General features: G+C 44.8%; 1 pseudogene; it reads right to left on the minus strand.

The window, feature by feature from the left end:
• Positions 1-613: 613 nt before the first annotated feature.
• On the minus strand, positions 614-3,658 carry LOC102389272 (annotated as a pseudogene).
• Positions 3,659-19,832: the final 16,174 nt, after the last annotated feature.

Raw genomic sequence — 19,832 nt, forward strand, 5'->3', positions numbered from 1 at the left:
AGGCTTGACTTGGGCTGGATGGTTTATTTCCAAGGTGTCTCATGCACATGACTGAGGCCTTAGTTCTTTACGATGTGGACCTCCCAGAGAACTGCTTAGTATCTTCGTGACATGGAAGCTGATTTCTCCCAGTGGGAGAGAGGTGAGAGAGTGAGCAGGAGGCCAAACCCTTGGAAATCCTATCCTTGGAAATCCTATCCTTGGAAATCACTTCTGCTGTATCCTAGTTGCTCAAATGAACAGCTGGACATTTGGGTCTGGAGCTTGGGGGAGTGGTCTGAGCTCCAGGCAGAAATACCATATAGCTGGTATGGTTATTGTGGCCAAATGTTTTTTCAAGTGTCTGGTAGAGACTTTTGGTTCTTCTATTTTTGTTTTTAAACCACTTAATGCGTTTATTTTAAGCTTTTTTTTGGACATTAAGTTTCCCTCTCAACAAAAAAGTATTGGTTGTCCCATCCCCTCCCCCATCTCCACCGGCCAGATCAGTCCCTGCTGCAAGGGCACTTCTGTTGCCCCTGAAATCTGGAAATAAATATCGAAAGAAATGGCATCAAGTCTTCATGTTGAGCGATGGCATGAAGTGGGCCCCAGAAACCTGTCATGCAGAGCGTTACCAGGTCTGGACAGCTTTGAGGTGGCGTGGAGAATGTGGGGGCTTGTTGCTGTGGTCACCTGTCCCTGGGCATGGGGGCCATGCCGAGTCCCACCAGATGGCTGGCTGCGCGGAGGCCGCCTGCAACCTGTCCAGGAAGTTGTGCAGGGCTGGGATGCCTTCCTTCAGGCGTTTGTGCTTGTGCGTCTCCACCACCACTTGACTGGGGCAGCTGGTGTTGTTGAAGGGGTCCCCCAGAACACACAGTGGGGGAAGGCCTGGCCATCCGTGTTGGACCTCCAGTCGGTAGTGAAGCCAAAGGACTCATTAACAGGCAGGTAGGCCTTCACGACAAACATGGGGGTGCCAGCCAGCTGGGTCTCCTCGAAGACGTGGCCCAGCTTCCTGTTCAGGATACCATCAGATCAGATCAGATCAGTTGCTCAGTCATGTCCGACTCTTTGCGACCCCATGAATCGCAGCACGCCAGGCTTCCCTGTCCATCACCAACTCCTGGAGTTCACTCAGACTCACATCCATTGAGTCAGTGATGCCATCCAGCCATCTCATCCTCTGTCGTCCCCTTCTCCTCCTGCCCCCAATCCCTCCCAGCATCAGAGTCTTTTCCAATGAGTCAATTCTTCGCATGAGGTGGCCAAAGTACTGGAGTTTCAGCTTTAGCATCATTCCTTCCCAAGTAATCCCAGGGCAGATCTCCTTCAGGATGGACTGGTTGGATCTCCTTGCAGTCCAAGGGACTCTCAAGAGTCTTCTCCAACACCAAAGTTCAAAAGCATCAATTCTTCCACTTGTTCTGGACACTGGATCTCCACAAGGTAGATGGGCTCCATGAGCCGGGGCTGGGCGGTCAGCACACTGGCGTACAGGCAGCGCCGGGCCATGGGGATGCTCTGGCCACCCCCACAGTGGGTGACATCGGTGTGCAGTGTCACATCGTGAACATCAAAGCACACGCCCCACATGTACTTCTCGCACAGTGTCCCCTCCTTGGTGGCCCACTGGAAGCCCGCCACCACACTATCCTTGATTTCATTGAGGTATTGCATGCCCCTGGTGATGTCCGTGAGGATGCTGGTGCCCATGCCGTCAGGGCCAAAGCACCAGATCTTGCGGGTTTGGCCACATCCCACTTATAATTCTCGACCAGGTTCCGGGCCCCCTGCTTGAGCTACTGGTGGGCAGACACCTTGCCCTTGTCAATGTCCTCGGCTAGGCCATCAGGGAAGGGCTGTGCCTTCATATATAGCCTATTGTGCTTGTTGGGGGACTTGGACAGGCAGAGCACGTTTGACTCCTCGCTGACAGTCTCCTGGTATAGACAACTGGGTCAGATTTCTCTTGATGGGGATGCAGGCATGATCCTCCTCCACGTCCTTGAGGCAGATCTCCAAGTGCAATTCCCCAGCCCCTGATGATGATGTGCTCCCTGGACTCCTCAATGATACACTGCACCATGGGGTCCGACTTGGCCAGCTGCTTCAGGCCCTCCACCAGCTTGGGCAGGTCTGCTGGGTTCTTTGCCTCCACAATGACCCTGACAACAGGGCTCACACTGAACTTCATCACCCATGTGTTGGGCTATGCTCAAAGGTGGTGATGGTGTCGGTCTTCACCAGGAACTGGTCCATGCCCACCAGGCCCATGATGTTGCCACAAGGCACATCCTCAACAGGCTCCACATAACGGCCCATCATCAGGATTGTCCTCTGGATTGGCTTCAGGTACAGGTCCTCCTTCTCCCTGGAGTTGGGCCCCATGATGCAGACCGTCAGGCCAGTGTACACCACCCCTGAGAAGACCTGGCCAAAGGCATAGAACTGACCTTTGTCAGAGGTTGGCACCATTTTGGAAGGTACATCATGAGAGGGCCTTTGGGATCACAGCTTTTAGTGCCCATGGCTGCCTTGTCACCTGGGGGCCCCTCATACAGGAGCTCACAGTGGTACATCTGGGCCGTCACAGGGGATGGCAGATGGATGGTGATCGTCTGCAGCAGGGTGTCCCCAGCAGACAGCCAGTGGTGCATCACAGCCTTCAGAAGTGATTTGCCCTCCTTATCCTTATCTTCACTGTCCCACTTGATGTCCAGTTTTTCAGTTAGTTTTGCCGTCTCCTCTTTCTTGAAGTTCATGATTGCATCAGACACCTTGAAGATGGGGTCCAGGATGAGCTGGCAGAACATTAGCAGCAGCTTCTTGTCATTGGGTTGTTGGCTGACTTGCTGAACTTGCTGGTGGGTGGATCAAAGTACCAGTCTCCCCACAGCTTTTTCATTATGTCCTCCACTTTCTTGGCCCACTCAGCAGGCCCCAGCTGGCCTTCGCCCTTGGCAACAAACTTGGCCACATACAACTCTGCAAACTACTTCAGGGTAAAGGCCCAACTGTGAAGACCAGTCCCGAAGCCAACAGTACTGAGGACAGGGTTGATTATGACATTGCCCATGGGGCCGCTCTCGCCCTCGCCGTAGGTGGAGACAATGACGTTGACATTCTCCACAATGTGCTGGAAGGGCTCGTAGAGCTCCTTGGGCTCCTGCTGCTGTTCAAGCAGGGCCTGGTCCATCTTGTTCATCATCAGCACCTGCTTGATGCCCTCGGTGACAGCCTGGCACAGCACCATCTCTGTTTGCACACACATGCCCGACATGCAGCCCAGCATCACCAAGGTGCTGTCGGTGACACGGAGCACGGCTGTCACCTCTGAGGAGAAGTCCACATGCCCAGGGGAGTTGATGAGGTTAGTGAGGAAGCCAGAGCCATCCCTGCTCTGCTTGATGAAATTCAAGTTGTTCTCTGAAGGCTTGTAGAAAAGGAAGATGGCCATTGACTTGATGCTGATGCAACGCTCCTGCTCATCCTTCCGGGTGTTAGTGAAACAGGTCTCCCCAGACAGGGCAGAGGCGATGACACCCGCCTTGCACATCAGGAAGTCCATCAGAGTGGACTTGGCATGGTCCACGTGGGTGACGACAGCCATGTTCCTGATGTTGGCCTTCTTGTCCGTGATGGGCCGGATCTGGTTTACTGTGAAGTTCACCATGTTGGTGGATGGTGGTGGTTTCTCCCAGGCAGATCCAAGTGAGCTAGTTCATGCCGAGGAAGGTGACGATGATGTTGGAAGAGAACCAGATCTTCTATTATATGTTACCTATATGTATGCTCTGTGTATCTATTAAGTATCTGACAATTATTGTTAAACTTCACATACATCTAATACAATTGAAAATGTGTAACAAACCCCCCAAATCATCTAATCTTAACAAATCTGGTAGCTTTTAATTTATGTATTTTTATTTTTTGCATTTTACCCTGAGAGTTTTATTTTAAATTGGAGTATAATCGACTTTCAATGTTGTGTTAGTTCTTGGTGTGCAGCAAAGTGGTTCAGTTATACATACATATGTTCTTTTTCAGATTCTTTTTCCTTACAAGTTATTACAAATATTAATATAGTTCCCTGTTCTAAATAGTTCCTTGTTGGTTATCTGTTTTACACATAGTAGTATGTATATGTTAATCCCACTGATAGTATTTTTTTATTTAAATATTTATTTAAAGAAAAACAATAATAATCAGAAATGAAAAAAATGTGAGAAAGTGAGAATTCTTTTGTAAAACTTGAAAGGGCAAATTGATTTTTACAAAGATAGTGAAATGAGTATCATAATGCTTTAATATATACAAACTCTTTAACCTAAATTTCCAAGTTCTGATAATATAGCTAAAAAATACAAAGTAAATATACAGAGAAAAAAAATTTTTGATAGAAAAAGAGACTGAGGCTTAAAGAGACTAAGTAATTTCTCATATCACGATAGCTAGTAAGTGACAGTGCTGGGGGAAGCTGCTTGTGTGGGTCTAATGAGAGTTCTGACCTCCGCATACAAATTTAGAAGTCATTAGCATATAACACGTAAGAAAAACATATTTGTCCTCCACAAGGAATTGATGAAAGCTTTATGTCCATGAAAAAGGGTTATATTCACTGTCCCAAGAGAACTCACAGGATGGTATATATAGTAAATCAGGCTTAGAAACCTGATTTCTCTGCACATCAAGAGTGAATCCATCTTTCAGAAATGGCTCACGTTAACCTAGTTTATGAATCTGATTTTTAAAAGTAGAATGTCAATTGCAACGAGAAATCACTCTCCCAGAGATGGGAATACATAAAATTAATGCCACTAATTTTTTCTTATCCTAGACAAAGAGTGAAATGTATGGAAATATTTGCTGACTTTAAGTAGAGGGAACATGAAACATTCATCTTATGTTTGGGATGGCCTTTCTGGGGACAAGAATCTGTGACTCCTAGTGCCTTTCATTCCCTCACTCATTTCATCAGCCCGACTATACCCTGATGTCTCATTCTGATCGGAAAGCTGTATCTGTTTGGCCTCCAAAAGATTTGTAAATCTGGTCCAATGGCCTTATGCCTGGGTGCTCAGTCTCAGTTGTGTCCAACTCTTTTCGACCCTAATGGCCTTACTCAAGTACCAAATACTTGGATGAGTAAAAAACTCCCCTAAGTAACGTTTCAATGAAAGTGAAAGTGTAGTTGCTCAGTCGTGTCTGAGTCTTTGCCACCCCATGGACTGTAGCCCACCAGGCTCCTCTGTCCATGGAATTCTCCAGGTGAGAATACTGGAGTGGGTTGCCATTCCCTTCTGCAGGGGATCTTCCCAACCGAGGGATCAAACCTGGGTCTCCTGTACTGAAGGCAGATTCTTTATCTTCTGAGCCACCAGGGAAGCTATAATATTTCAATAGAGAATATAAATTTTTATCTCCAAGATTTTCATTTTTTGAGCCTCTAAGACTGACTAATCCTCCTTCTGATGGACTTAGCCAATTCAATCAAATTACCATCAAGTTCTGTCCCCAGGATTCAATCTGTATTTTTAAGTCTCTCCTGTAACTTCCTTTTGCAGTATATTAAGCCCCCAACTCATTAATTACCTGCCATCTGACCTACCAAAGACATGATCCCATCTGTACTTGAGTTCCTTAGTCTGTAGAATGGGAAAAATAGTATCAGAATCGTAGGATGACCGTGCAGTGCCTTGGGCATGTGAAGCTATCTGTGTGTTATCACCACATGGTTGTCATCATTGTTAACATGTTGAATTATTAACATTAATTCTCAGGGCACAAACTTACACCTAAGTTCTTAGGTGAATCCTTGCTGTAAAACCCAATGGTTGTAATGTCAGTCATATGTAGTTCTGATGCTAAGAAAAAAATGGCACAGTGGGCTCTGTAACTTGAGCTTCAAAACTGAGCTGAAAAGCAGTAATCAGAAAGATTTTTAAAATTAGGAAACATGGTGTTTTGGTGTTTTCATTTTTCTTTTAGCAGTAGATCCCATTAGTATTCAAGTAAAGTTCGTGGATAACTGCTCAGAATAATGCTTTAAAAGGTACACAAAAAATAAGGATTACAGAAAAAAATTATATTAGAATTATATTAAAATATTCCCCAAATAAATTTCTGTTAGAGTAATATGTGCACTTCTTTATGACTATATTAAAAACCAAGATCTAAGAAGAGATCTAATAATGACCATAATTCAGCAGTTGGGATGTGTGTAAATGATACAAGATATTTGTATCGATTGTACTGTTAGATGACAACATCCATATTCCTGTTAGTGACAAAGCCATAGATACTGCTAATATACCATAGTGTTGGCAACAATCATAACTGAATAAAATGTTGAATTTCAACTAGAGTTAATACAAATAAAGATCCCCTCATCCAAGGGGCATGTTCTTTACACAGAGACAGCAGGACCTAAGAGCCTAAGAAAGATATTATATCAGGTAGGTTACTTGCTGTGGTAAACAACAGAAAATCCAACATTTTGAGATTTATTATTGACTTAAGGAATACAGGTGATTTATAGCCCTCACTCAACAGAAAAACTCCAGAGAGGAGCAAAAAGTTCTACATGAAAATTTCCAGGGTAAAAAAAATCTATTTCTTCCAGATGTACTCTCTCCAGAGAGCTCCCTAGCAAACCTCCGTTTACACTTCATTGACCCAAACTGCATACTTATTCCTGGACCATGCCCTGTGGCAGAGAAATTCCATTCCATTGGCTTACCAACCACTGGGTGAGTTCCTGAACAGTCATTCACAGGAAGCACCGTGCTCCCTCTGGACCAGTTGCTCAAGCAGAGCTTTGGCATTCAGGTGTGTGTTGGGCATTTTAGGTTGCTAGAACAACTGCAAGAGGAAGTTAGGGGTGCAGAACACCCCAAGATGCCTGGGACAGTTCTGCAAAGAGTTGCCCAGCCCCAGATACCATTGTGCTCGAGCTAAGAAATACTGCTGTAGATACCACCCTTGAATGTCACTGGCTTCTTATAGAGCTGTGGTATAGTAAGAAATACTTTTGGTTTGTCTCCATTCGTGGCACATAGCTCCTAAAACCCTTGGAATTTCCTGAGTGATCAGAGAGTCCTTTGTTATTCGTGTGTGTGTGTGTGTGTGTGTGTGTGCACTTAGTCACGCACACACTCTTTGCCACCCCATGGACTGCAGCCTGCCAGGCTCCTTTGTCCATGGAGATTCTCCAGGCAAGAATACCAGAGTGGGTTGCCATGCCCTCCTCCAGGGGATCTTCCCAACAAGGATTGAACCCAGGTCTCCTGCATTGCAGGCAGATTTTTTACCATCAGAGCCACCAGGGAAGCTGTTGTTATTCATAAAGAACTCCTTTTTTGATCCCCTGGGATTTTAAGCTAATGTGATGACTTAAAGCTGTGTCCCTACATAGCTTCAGAATTGGGCTGGTCACCAGAAAGACTGAGTGATTAGAATGGTTGGAACTTTCAGGCCCACTCACAAATCTCTAGGAAAGGGAGGGGGTGCTACAGATTAAGTTCTATATAAATTTTTGTTGTTGTTGTTAATTTTCTTTGGAATAGAGATTGCTTTACAAAGTTGTATTAGTTTCTGCTGTGCAGCAAAGTGAATCAGCTGTATGCATACAGGTACGTGTACATGTGCTCAGTCGCTCAGTCTTTGCAACCCTATGGACTGTAGCCCCTCCATGGGATTTCCCAGGCAAGAATACTGGAGTGGGTTGCCATTTCATTCTCCAGGGGATCTTCCCAGCCCAGGGATTGAACCCATATCTCTTGCATTTCCTGCATTGGCAGGTGCATTCTTTACCAATGTGCCACCTGGGAAGCATACATATATCCACTTTTTTGGGGGTCTCCTTCCCATTTAGGGCACCACAGAGCATTGAGTAGAGATCACTGTGCTATATAGTAGACTCTCATTAGTCATTTATTTTATACATGAAGTGAAGTGAAGTGAAAATCGCTCAGTTGTGTCTGACTTTTTGCGACCCGGTGAACTATACAGTCCATGGAATTCTCCAGGCCAGAATACTGGAGTGGGTAGCCTTTCTCTTCTCAAGGGGATCTTCCCAACCCAAGGATCAAACCCAGGTCTCCTGCATTGCAGGCAGATTCTTTACCAGCTGAGCCACCAGGAAAGATTTTATACATGGTAGTAGTTGCTGCTGCTGCTGCTAAGTCGCTTCAGTCGTGTCCAACTGTGTGCGACCCCATAGACGGAAGCCCACCAGGCTCCCCCATCCCTGGGATTCTCCAGGCAAGAACACTGGAGTGGGTTGCCATTTCCTTCTCCAATGCATGAAAGTGAAAAGTCAAAGTGAAGTTGCTCAGTCGTGTCTGACTCTTAGCGACCCCATGAACTGCAGCCCACCAGGCTCCTCCGTCCATGGGATTTTCCAGGCAAGAGTACTGGAGTGCGGTGCCATTGCCTTCTCCGACGTAGTAGTAGTATATATATGTCAATCCCAACCTTTTGAACAATGAGACATTGATGAGCTTCTGGGTTGGTGAACACATGGAGATGCTGGGAGGGTAGGGCATGAAGAGAGTGCCCCTTTTTCATCTGGCTGTTCCTGAGTAGCGTCCTTTTATAAAAGCCAGGTAAATGTTAAGTAAATGTTTCTCTGAGCTTTGTGAGTCATTCTAAAAATTATCAGACCCAAGGACCCCTTGGCTTTCTGGGAACTCGTTTATGACTGGTGGGTCAGCAGGAGGCCCCTGGACTTGAGATTGGCGGTAATTCAAGTGGGGAAATCTGGTGGGACTGAGCTGTTAACCTTGGGATGTAATGCTTTCTCCAAGTTCAGTTCAGTTCAGTTGCTCAGTCGTGTCCAATTCTTTTTGACCCCATGGACTGCAGAATGCCAGGCTTCCCTGTCCATCAAGTAGAGAGGATCAAAAGTGTAAATGTTACCCCTCAGCCTTGTCTGACTCTTTGTGACCCCATGGGCTGTAACCTGCCAGGCTTTTCTGTCCGTGGAATTTTCCAGTTAAGATAGAGTCAGAATTAAATTTGTAGGACATCCAGTTGATTATCCACTGCATCTTGTAGAATTGCTTGGAGGTGATGGAGACCACTTTGGAAGGGGAGGTATGGATATCTGAGCAAGAGTGTGGAAAGAATGGTAAATGGGTTCAGGGAAGACAACCAACTACAGCTGCTACAGATATTATAGATTTCAGAAGCAGAGAGCCTGGGGTTTAAATCCTGGTTCTGCTTCTCCAGCACTGTGTGATCTTGAGCAAGTTAATGAATGTTTAAAAGCTGTATTTTCTTTAATAAGTAAAAATGGAATAGTAAAACCTACCTCTGAGATTTCTGAGAGGATTGATTAGAGAATGTATGCAAGTCTGTCAAATGTCCTGGTCCCTGGAAGGGATGCCATAGAGTGTCAGCTTCCTTTCTTCCTGCTCTTATATGCCTGAATTTCCAGGATAGCTATCTGATAGGATCCAAAGGGATCAGTGCCTTGTTGTTTCCAGCAAATGTTTTCGAGGTGCTAAGATCTTCTAATGAGAGCACGAGCTGTCATTTAAACCACTAGATTAGGAATATTACAGATGGTCCCAGCACAATGTGTTCAGTGTCACAGATGGCTCATAACAGCAAGTCAGTAGTAATAAGCAAGAAGACACATATCAGTTTTAGCTCTGGGCTTTCAACCGCTTCTTAAATGTACTAGCACTGTATAAAATAAATAAAATATGTATGCACACGTATGTTTGACTTTCTGTATACTTCACTTTTAATTATTTTTTTTATTATTACTATTATATTTTGGCTGGGCTATGCTGCTCGTGGGATCTTAGTTCTCCAAGCAGGGGTTGAAGCCAGGCCACAGCAGTGAAAGCGCTGAGTATAACTACTGGAATGCCAAGGAATTCCCTCTATATGTTTCATAATCAGGTGAAGATGCATAGGAAAATGACCTTGGTTCCATTTTATTTTTAATTGGAGGATAATTGCTTTACAATGTTACACTGGTTTCTGCTGTACAACAACATGAATCAGCTGTAAGTATACATATATCCCCTCTCTCTTGAGCATTCCCGTTTTGAAGGCATCTTCTTTCCTTCAAACAGAGGTCTTTGTGCACCCTGCAGCCTGACCTCCCTGTCTGGAAGAGAACTCTTATTTTTCTTTCAGAGTCCACGTGAATGATCAGTTCCTCTGGAAAGTCCTTCTGATTTTCCAGACTAGGTAGGAGCTTCTGTTTTTGTTCTCATAGCCTCGCATTTGTGTTATCTGTTTATGTATTACAAACCACAACTATATTCAGTGGTTTAAATACTCACAGGCTATTATTTCCCATAATTCTTTGGGTTGATCCGGTGGTTCTTCTGCTTTATGACACTTTGACTGTAGTGCAGAGATAGCTGGAAGGTCCCGAGGCCGACCTATCACACTGGACACCAGCTGGGAGCTCAGTTGGAGTTGTTGATCAAGGCCCTTGGTGATCCTCCGTAGGGACCATGCATTTCCAGAATGGCAACTGGATTCTAAGAAAGTGCATTCTAAGAAGCCCAGTCCCATTGAGCAAGTACTCATCAAACCCCTGCTGGTTCCATGTATATAATGTCCCAACAGTCACAGTTAATTATGTGGCCAAACCATTGTCAACATGGAAGAAATCTGCACAAGGTTTGGTTCACTGGGGGTGGAAGTCTGCCACATCCAGTGAAACTTTCCTTAGTAGGACTCATCATTGTTTGCAATCATGTATATATGTATATGCCAATTATTGTGGAACAGAACCTTAAATGCAATTGAAATGATTTGCTGAAGCACATGCATGCATGGATGCTCAGTCACTTCAGTCATGTCCCACTCTTTTTGACCCTATGGCCTAGCCTACCAGGCTTCTCTGTCCATGGGAGTCTCCAGGCAAGAATACTGGAGTGGGTTGCCTTTTGCTCCTCCAGGGGATCTTCCCGATCCAGGGATTGAACTCATGTCTGCTGTGTTTCCTGCACTGTAGGCAGATTCTTTACAGCTGAGCCACCAGGGAAGCCCTGCAGAAGTCCAAGTGACTGAGAAACTAAAAGGCGGTGCCACCGTGCAGGTCTTACAAAAGGGACTGGTCCTGTCCACTGTTAGCTGATCACCTACCACCACACTATTTCGAGGATAACTCTAGGTATTCTGTGTTCCCTCTCATCTCAAGCCAAGGGAGAAGGATTTCAAAATTTATTTGGAGAACTTAACGTGTGATCCTGGAATTTTGATGCACCATTCCTGTGAGCATCCCAGTGCTTGCAAGCACCGGGATTGTTTGCGGGCGTCAGACCCTACAAGGGGATTGGCTCAGGATTGTCCTGCCAGGCAGCCCCTCTGAATAAAGGAATCTGTATATGTCCTTGACAGACACCCAATGATGTTTTCTACCAAAAGACATTAGCTGCATTTATCAAGTGCTTCTCATTCCAGGATATCACATACATTCTTTTCTAATGTGTAGGACAACCCTGCAAGGTATGTAGATTTTATTTATGTTTTACAGATGAGAAAGCAAATTGAGATGGAAATACATGCCACCATCATACAGCTGATAAATACCAGAGCTGTGTTTCCACCCTAGGTCTGTCTGTCTTCGAAATTCCAGTCCTTTCACCAGCTCCCCACTGTCACAGTTCAGGCAGACAAGGAGAAGACAGCCCACGTGCAGCAATGAAGACCCAGTGCACTGGGTCTTCTCCAGTTGTGGTGAGCAGGGGCTACTCTCTAGTTGTGGTGTGTGGGCTCCTTATTGCGATGGCTTCTCTTGTTGCAGAGCACGGGCTTTACGTGTGTGGGCTCAGTAGTTGCGGCGTGCGGGCTTAGTTGCCCCAAGGCAGGCGGGATCTGCCCAGTCCAGGGACCAAACCTGTGTCCCCTGCATTGGCAGGCTGATTCTTCACCACTGGGTCATCAGGGAGGTCTGACACATGTCTTCAAAGGCTGACATGGAGAACAAGTTTGGGGTATATTTGATAGGGATCAGTGCCTATAAAAAGAAAGGGGTGGAAGCAGCGTTGGGCAGATGGAGAAGCTGCAGTGCAGGCATCAGGACCATGTAGCAGCTCTGGACACGTAGTGCCCACTGTGTGCCATCCTTCTGGCTGGAAGACTGGACCTGATACCTCTGCCTTATGCAGGCACAGCATGAGCGTTGCCCCCACGTGAGAGTTAATTTTGTCAACTTGATGGGGACATGGGGAGCTTGCATACTTGGCTAAATGTTATTTCGGGATGTGTCTGTGGGGGTGTTTCTTGATGACATTAGCGTTTGAACTGGTAGAGTAAGTGAAGCAGATTGCCTTCCCCATGTGGGTGGGCATCGTCCCATCAGTTGAGGACCTGAATAGAGCAAAGGTGTGGGGGAGGGGTGGATTTGAGGTCTCTGCCTGGTGGTGAAGCTGGGATGTTGGTCTTGAGTACTTGGACTGGGACTTACATCATCACCTCCTCTGGCTCCCAGACCTTGTGATTTGGATTAGAATTGACACCACTGTTTTTCCTGCTTGCAGATGGCAGATTATGGGGTTCTCATCATGTGAGCCAATGTCTTGTAATAAGTCAATCTCTCTCTGTGTAATTTCTGTCTTTTTCAGTGCTTTCCTGGTGGCTCAGTGGTAAAGAATCTGCCTGCTAATGCAGGAGACGCGGGTTTGATCCCTGGTCTGGGAAGATCCCCTGAAGAAGGAAATGGCAACCCACTCCAGTATTCTTCCCTGGAGAATCCCCACGGACAGAGGAGGGTCCCAAAAGAGTCAGACACAACTTAGCGACTGAACAACAACAATCTTTTTCTATCTCTATATCCTATTGACTCTGTTTCTCTAGAGAACTCTAATACACCCAGGAAACACCTGTCCTCAGGCAGGGTTCTCTCTGCAGCTGAGACCAGCCCCAAAGTGCCTGACAAGGGGTGTTATCTGCTATCTGCACACCCCACAGTAGGCAGCTCGTCCTTCCTGCACTTGGCCCCACATCTCCACGTCTACCACATGTCTGAGCTATTCATTTGTGGCATGTTTATTTTTTGACTTAAAATTATACCTTATTAGCATTTATGTTTTAACAAAAATTATCTTGACATTCATTTACTATTTTATCAGATTTGAACAAGTGATTTAAAATCTAACTGCTGGTTAAATTATAACTTTCATGTTATGTATATTTTATAACATTAAAATAATCTATGACTCCTACATATTACCTATATGAGAGTCTAGATTCCTTATCATGGTCCGTGAGACCTATCAGAGTCAGATTTGAAACTACATTTACAAGCTTCTACTGTTGATCAGTCTTGCCCCATTCTCAGCTTCCCTTCCCTGACTGCTCCTGCTTCTGGACAGTGCTTCAGTGATATTCAACTTTTCACTGATCCCCAAACAGTCCATCTTCTTCATCTAATTAGCGTTTTTACACAGCCTAGATTATTTGCCTTATGCTTCCCTGACTTCCCTGCCTGATGAAATCCTACTAATACCATTCAAGACAAAACATAAAGGGGGCTTCCCTGGTGACCCAGAGGTAGAGAGTCTGCCTGCCAATGCAGGAGACATGGGTTTGATCCCTGGTCTGGGAAGATCCCACATGCTGACAGGCAACTAAGCCTGTGCGCCAAAACCAGTGAGCCCGGGAACTGCAACTACTAAGCCCATACTCCCCAACTGCTGAAGCCCGCACCCTAGAACCTGTGCTGTACAACAAGAGAAGCCACCTCAATGAGAAGCCCACGCACCGCCGCTACAGAGAGGCCCACCGCAACTAGAGAAAAGCCCGCACAGCAATGAAGACCCAGCACAGGTGAAAATAAAAATAAATAAAATTACATCAATAAGACAAAATATAAATATTATTTGACACTTGGCAAATTTTCTATATCCTTGTGCTTTTCTGTTCTGTAGCTTTTAAGTATTCTTGATTTACATATACATGCATGTGTATGATTGCATTACACATACATGTCACATCATTGCATTGTGGCAGGATGGTTTTGGCTGCAAGGAGTAGAAAAATAGAGAGGTTTTGCTTTTCTATTGGTTCCATCCCTTTTAACCAATGATTCTATTTAATGTAAACATTGGATATCTAGTGGCTACGTGACACAATTTGGCACCCTCCGTCTAAGGTCATCTTCAGTGAAATCTGGCAAACGTCGGTAAGGCACCATGTTCCATCCTGTGTAGCATATGAAGAGCCTAGGAAGTCAAGATGAATGAGGCAGGGAGGAGTCCAGACAACCGAGCAGTGAGCCAGGTGACTGTGTCACAGAGATACAGGATTGCTGCCCTGTGCAGGGAATTAACCGCTGCTTCTCATCTGAGAAGCAAGAGGGATGGGGGGAGGATTCCAGGTGGAAGGAACACAAGTGAGGCATGGAACAGGAGTTCAGGCTGCGGTTGGGGATGATGAAACCTTTGGCTAGAGCACAGAGCATATGCAGGTGGGCACCAAGCATAACAACTCAACAGAAATCTGGGGCGGCATCGTGGAAAGCATTGTTCAGAGGGAGCTGAGTCATCAAGGCTTTTGAACAGAACTGAGGCTTAGTCCTGCTCCATGACTGTCTCCCGGGGAGCATCATGTCAGCCCTTGACTGCATGGGCATCTTATTCTCATTCTTTCTTGACAGCAAAGGCTCCTTTTAAAATAAAAAATGAAACAAATAAACCAAAAAAGCCCTGTCCTTGAACTGAATCTCTTTCTAATAACTTTCTCCTAAACAACCAAGCCCATGAGACCAGGCTAGAATCTCTGTGTCGGAATCCCTTGCTTTTCTGAGTGTTTTTATTTTTGAGCGGGGGCCTCAGCTGATGGCCTGGGGGTTCCCAGGTGGCCCTAGTGTTAAAGAACCTGACTGCCAATGCAGGAGATGTAAGAGACGTAGGCTCAATCCTTGGGTCAGGACAATCCCTTGGAGGAGGGCATGGCAACCCACTCCAATATTCCTACCTGGAGAATCCCAAGGACACAGAAGCCTGGAAGGCTACAGTCCACAGGGTCGCAAAGAGTTGGACACGACTAAAGTGACTTAGCATGCATACACTGTGGTTTGTGGACGTTTTATTTGCCCCACAAGAGGTTGAGCCAGAGCCCTCGGCAATGAAAGCCTGGAGTTCTAACCACTGGACCACCAGGCGGTTCCCACTCCCACTTCTGTTATAGCTATGTATCTATCGATTATCTATGCATGTGTGGTTAGTCACTCAGTGGTGTCTGACTCTTTATGACCCGATGGACTGCAGCCTACCAGGCTCCTTTGTCCATGGAATTTTCCAAGCAAGAATACTGGAGTGGGTTGCCATGCCCTTCTCTAGGGGATCTTCCCAACCCAGGGATTAAACCTAGGTCTTCTGCATTGCAGGTGGATTCTTTACCGTCTGAGCCACCAGGGAAGGTGGCAGATTATCTATCTATTTATCTACCCACACACACACACACACACACACACGTGCACGTGTGCGCACACACACATCCTACTGGTTCTGCTTTCCCTCTCCATTTCCTTCTCCAGGGGATTTTCCCTTTGTCTGGACAGCCTGAACCAACAGCAGGGGATCTCAAATTCCAGGTGTGTTAGACTCACGGAAGGTGTCTTTCTCATAATACCAAAGATGCAGTGAGTCCCTTTCTCACAGTCTGGCTTCAGTAAGTCTGGGATGGGCCTGAAAATGTGCATTTTCACAGTCTCCTCAATTGATTCTCATGCATGTGGCAAGAGAGTCACATTTGAGAAACACTGCTCTGCATACTCTTTCTGGAGGATCTCATCAATTCTCCTGTCTCTAATGTTGTCTATGAGATGATTACCTTTAGATCTATTTCTCTTGGCCAGAACTCCCCTGATTTCAGGTTTCTATAACTGTTTCACATTCAACTACTTGTTCCTTAAGCAACTAATCTCACTATTTCCCCTATAACATGTTTTTATTTTTTCAATTGACAATTTCACTTTGTTTTTAATATTTATTTTTACTTATTTATGTATTTGTCCACACTGGGTCTTAGTTGCAGCACATGCAATCTTCCATCTTTGTTGTGGCAAGTGAGATCTAGTTACCTGATCAAGGATCAAACATGGGCCCCCTGCATTGAGAGCATGGAGTCTTAGCCACTGGACCACCAGGGAAGTCCCTGTAACATTATTTCAGTGAAGGACACCAACATGTATCTGTTCATTTAAAGGAAGAACCTGGGAGTCCTACTGACACCCTTCCTCCCGCTTCTCTGCTTCCTTAGTATCTTTTGTATCTTCCCCATCTTTCCACCCCACTGCCATTGCCATGGTCTGAACCCCCAAACCTCTGGAGCCTGGGCAGTTGTAATTAACTCTACCCCCTACTCATCCCCTACCCTCCCAATCCAATCTCCCCTGTTTTGCCAGATCCATTTTCTAAAATCAAATCTGACCACAGTTAAACCCTTTAATTGCTTCTACAGCCCACAGGATAAAGCCTCAATTCCCAGGATGACGTAAAATCTGCCCTCTTCCTTTAGCCCTGCTCCCCTTTAGGGTAATGCCTCCCTTCACTCTTAGGCTTGTGCTGTGCCCAGCTGTTTGCAGCTACCAAAACACACGAGGCTGTTCTTGGCATTTTTGTGATACTGTTAACCTGATTCATCTACCTAGAATGTGCTCTCTGTTCACACAAAATACATTTCATTCATCTCACAAGACTCATGAATCATCTTTGCCATCAAGCCTTTTCTAATATTTTCAGGTAAAATCAAATGTTTCCAGTCTTCCTTTGATCATATCACCTGAAATAGTTTTTTGCACATATTTATTCACATTTGTGGTAGTGGTGGTGATTTAGACGCTCAGTTGTGTCCCACTCTTTGTGACCCCATGGACTATAGCCTGCCAGGCTCCTCTGTCCATGGGATTTACACGGGTAGCAGGAAACAAATGGCAAATAATTTCCTATCAAATTGGGAATTAATTATTCACTTTTAAATCCTGGGCACCCAGTACAGAGTCAGACATAAGGTACAGATTATGTGTGTGCCTGTTGAATAAATATATGAATTAAGTATAGTGGAAAGTATATTGTTCTAAATAAGGTCTGAGGATCTAATATATACCATCATGATTATGGTTGATAATACCATATTGTATAACTGAACTTTGCTACAGAGTAGATCTTAAATGTTCATACTCCCTTCCAGAAAAAGAAAAAAAATACATAAGTATGTATATGAGGTGATGGATATGTTCATTAATTAGGTGGGAGAAATCTTTTCACAATGTAAATACATCAGGTTTTGACGTACACTTAAAATATCTTACAATTTTATTTGTCAATAAAACTGGAGAATAATTAAAAAAAGAAAGAACATTGTTCCAGAAGTTCAATTTCGTGAGTTTACTCCTGGCTCAACACTAATGAACTTACTGCCTAGGACAAGTCATTAATTCTCATGCACTCCGGGTAGCTTTGTGGTTTGCTGGAAAGGATGTAGTAAAAACAGCAAAACGATGACAGAATTGGCATGTGATCCTGCTGAGACTGTCATAAGCCCCTCTAAAAATTATTATCGATACGGGTTTATGTACCAATAATCCATGTTCTGTGATGTCATAAGGTTTTTAGTGCTAAAAGGATTGGGGCAAAGAGTGACTCATGGTGCAGAAGTAATGCAGATCTCCTTCCAATAGATCCAGAAGGTATGAAAGAAGAGACACAGGGGTCATCAGAAGTCAGGTGGGGGTGTTCAGCCCTCAGAGGGATGGAGGGGGCCTCTGCATCACACAATGTGCAACTGGTATAGCTGTGGGGAGGGGCTCCCCCTTGTCTCCCACACAGGGCACATGACCGCGAGCTGCCAATCACTGATCATGAATTAGAGACCCTGGGTGGCAGTTGGGTTTTCTGATTCTATGCCGGGTTTAGGGTGGATCTATTGTTTGAAAAGAACCCTGTGTTCAAGCTTCCTTTTGCTCAACCACTGGAGGAAAAGCAAATAAAAGGGAGAACTGGGATTCTCAACTAATCATTGTTTTGATTTCTTTGATTTGATTCAGGCACAATCCCCCTGAAAAGTTAAAAAACACTTTTTACTCGAAGCATGAGGAGGAATGTCCCCCTTTCTTTGGGAGGGGGTGGGGAAAGTTGGTTTAGAATTAGCTGTTAATGTAACAACAACAACACAACACAACAATGGTAGCAGCTACTGTTTGGGGAACAGATACTGTTTTCTAGGCTCGGTACTAACCACGTGGCACACATTACTCACTTAATATATGTGATAATCCCATGTGATAAGGTCACTTGTTGCCCCCCTTTACAGAAGAATAAATAGGCTCAGATGGAGTAAGGGACCTACCTGAAGCCACACAGTGAGTTAAGAGGCAGAACTGAGAAACAACCCAGATCTGACTCCAAATTCCTCCTAACTACAATCTTCTCTGAAAGTATCCCAATCCATAGCATATGCTCAAACATTTATATTGAGGATTCTGTCAATATATTCTTTGAATTTCATCTTTGAATTGATTGAGCAGTTATATGCATAGACATGTATATGACATATAAGAAAATATATGACAACTGGAAAATATGGGTTCTTGGATTTTTCTGATTAAAAACCCCCCCAAATGTGGGACCTCCCCAGCGACTCAGTGGATAAAACTCTGCCTTGCTATGTAGGTGGCATGGGTTTGATCCCTTGTTGGGGAACTAAGTTTCCACATGCCGCAAGATTCAGCCAAAAAAACCAAACCACCACCAACAAAAACCAACAAACTAAAAACCCCCAAAACAACAAACTAACCAATCAACCAACAAAGATCTCTTATGATAGAAACCTTCTCAATACTGGTGAAGCCACAGGTTCATGGACTTGTGAGTCATCTGTTGAATCATTTTTACCCTCTAAAGTACTCTCCATTCTCAAACACTTTATCAGTGAGAGATTAATGCATGAACTCTAAAAATCTTAAGAATTATTTACTGTACATCTTACTTGCTCATCAGTGTTTTCCCCACTTATGGGTCTGAGCAATCATTGCTTCAGATATGTTATATTTCCAGTGATAATGTTGTTCACTTACGACTCATACAAGTTCATTTCTTCTGAGCCCTGTCTTCCACTGACTGCTTCTTTTAAACATTGTTCTTGTGATTAATAATTTTTCACTGCCAACTGCTGTGATTCATGGGTAATAAGCCTGGGAGTTGAAGACATTCTTTTTTTTTTTTTTTTAATATTTATTTGTGGGCTTCCCCTCTGGCTCAGTGGTAAAGAATCCACCTGCAATGCAGGAGACACAGGAGACATGAGTTCAATCCCTGGGTCAGGAAGATCCCCTGGAGGAGGAAATGACAACCCAGTCCAGCATTCTTGCCTGAAGAACCCCATGGACAGAGGAGCCTGGTGGGCTACAGTCAAAATATTTATTTGTATTTACTTATTTATTTGTTTGACTGCACTGCATCTTTCTTGTGGCATGCAAACTAAAATTAGTTGAGGCATGTGGGATCTAGTTTCCTGACCAGGGATTGCACCCAAGGCCCCTGCATTGGAAGCGCTGAGTCTTAGTCACTGGACCAGGAGGGAAGTCCCAGGAAAGATATTCCTATTTTCCCCTTAATGTGGTTATTCCAACACTGCCTTCTGGTTCACCCCTCTCACCCCCACGCTCTTCTCAGAGCCTGGTTGTTGTTGAAATCATAAGCTCTGTGAGTTATAGAGAAAGATCGTTCTCTGTCTAAACACTGCCTCCATCCAGACGCAGATGATTCATCCGGAAGCACTGGCTATACCCGTCACCCCCAGGACCAGCTATTACTCCCCAGCCTTGGGAATCAACACCTCCAGGCTTCAGACATTTGTGGCTCATCTTTATT

This window comes from Bubalus bubalis, chromosome 15 (genome assembly GCF_019923935.1).
Source record: "Bubalus bubalis isolate 160015118507 breed Murrah chromosome 15, NDDB_SH_1, whole genome shotgun sequence".
In the NCBI taxonomy this organism is placed as follows: domain Eukaryota; kingdom Metazoa; phylum Chordata; class Mammalia; order Artiodactyla; family Bovidae; genus Bubalus; species Bubalus bubalis.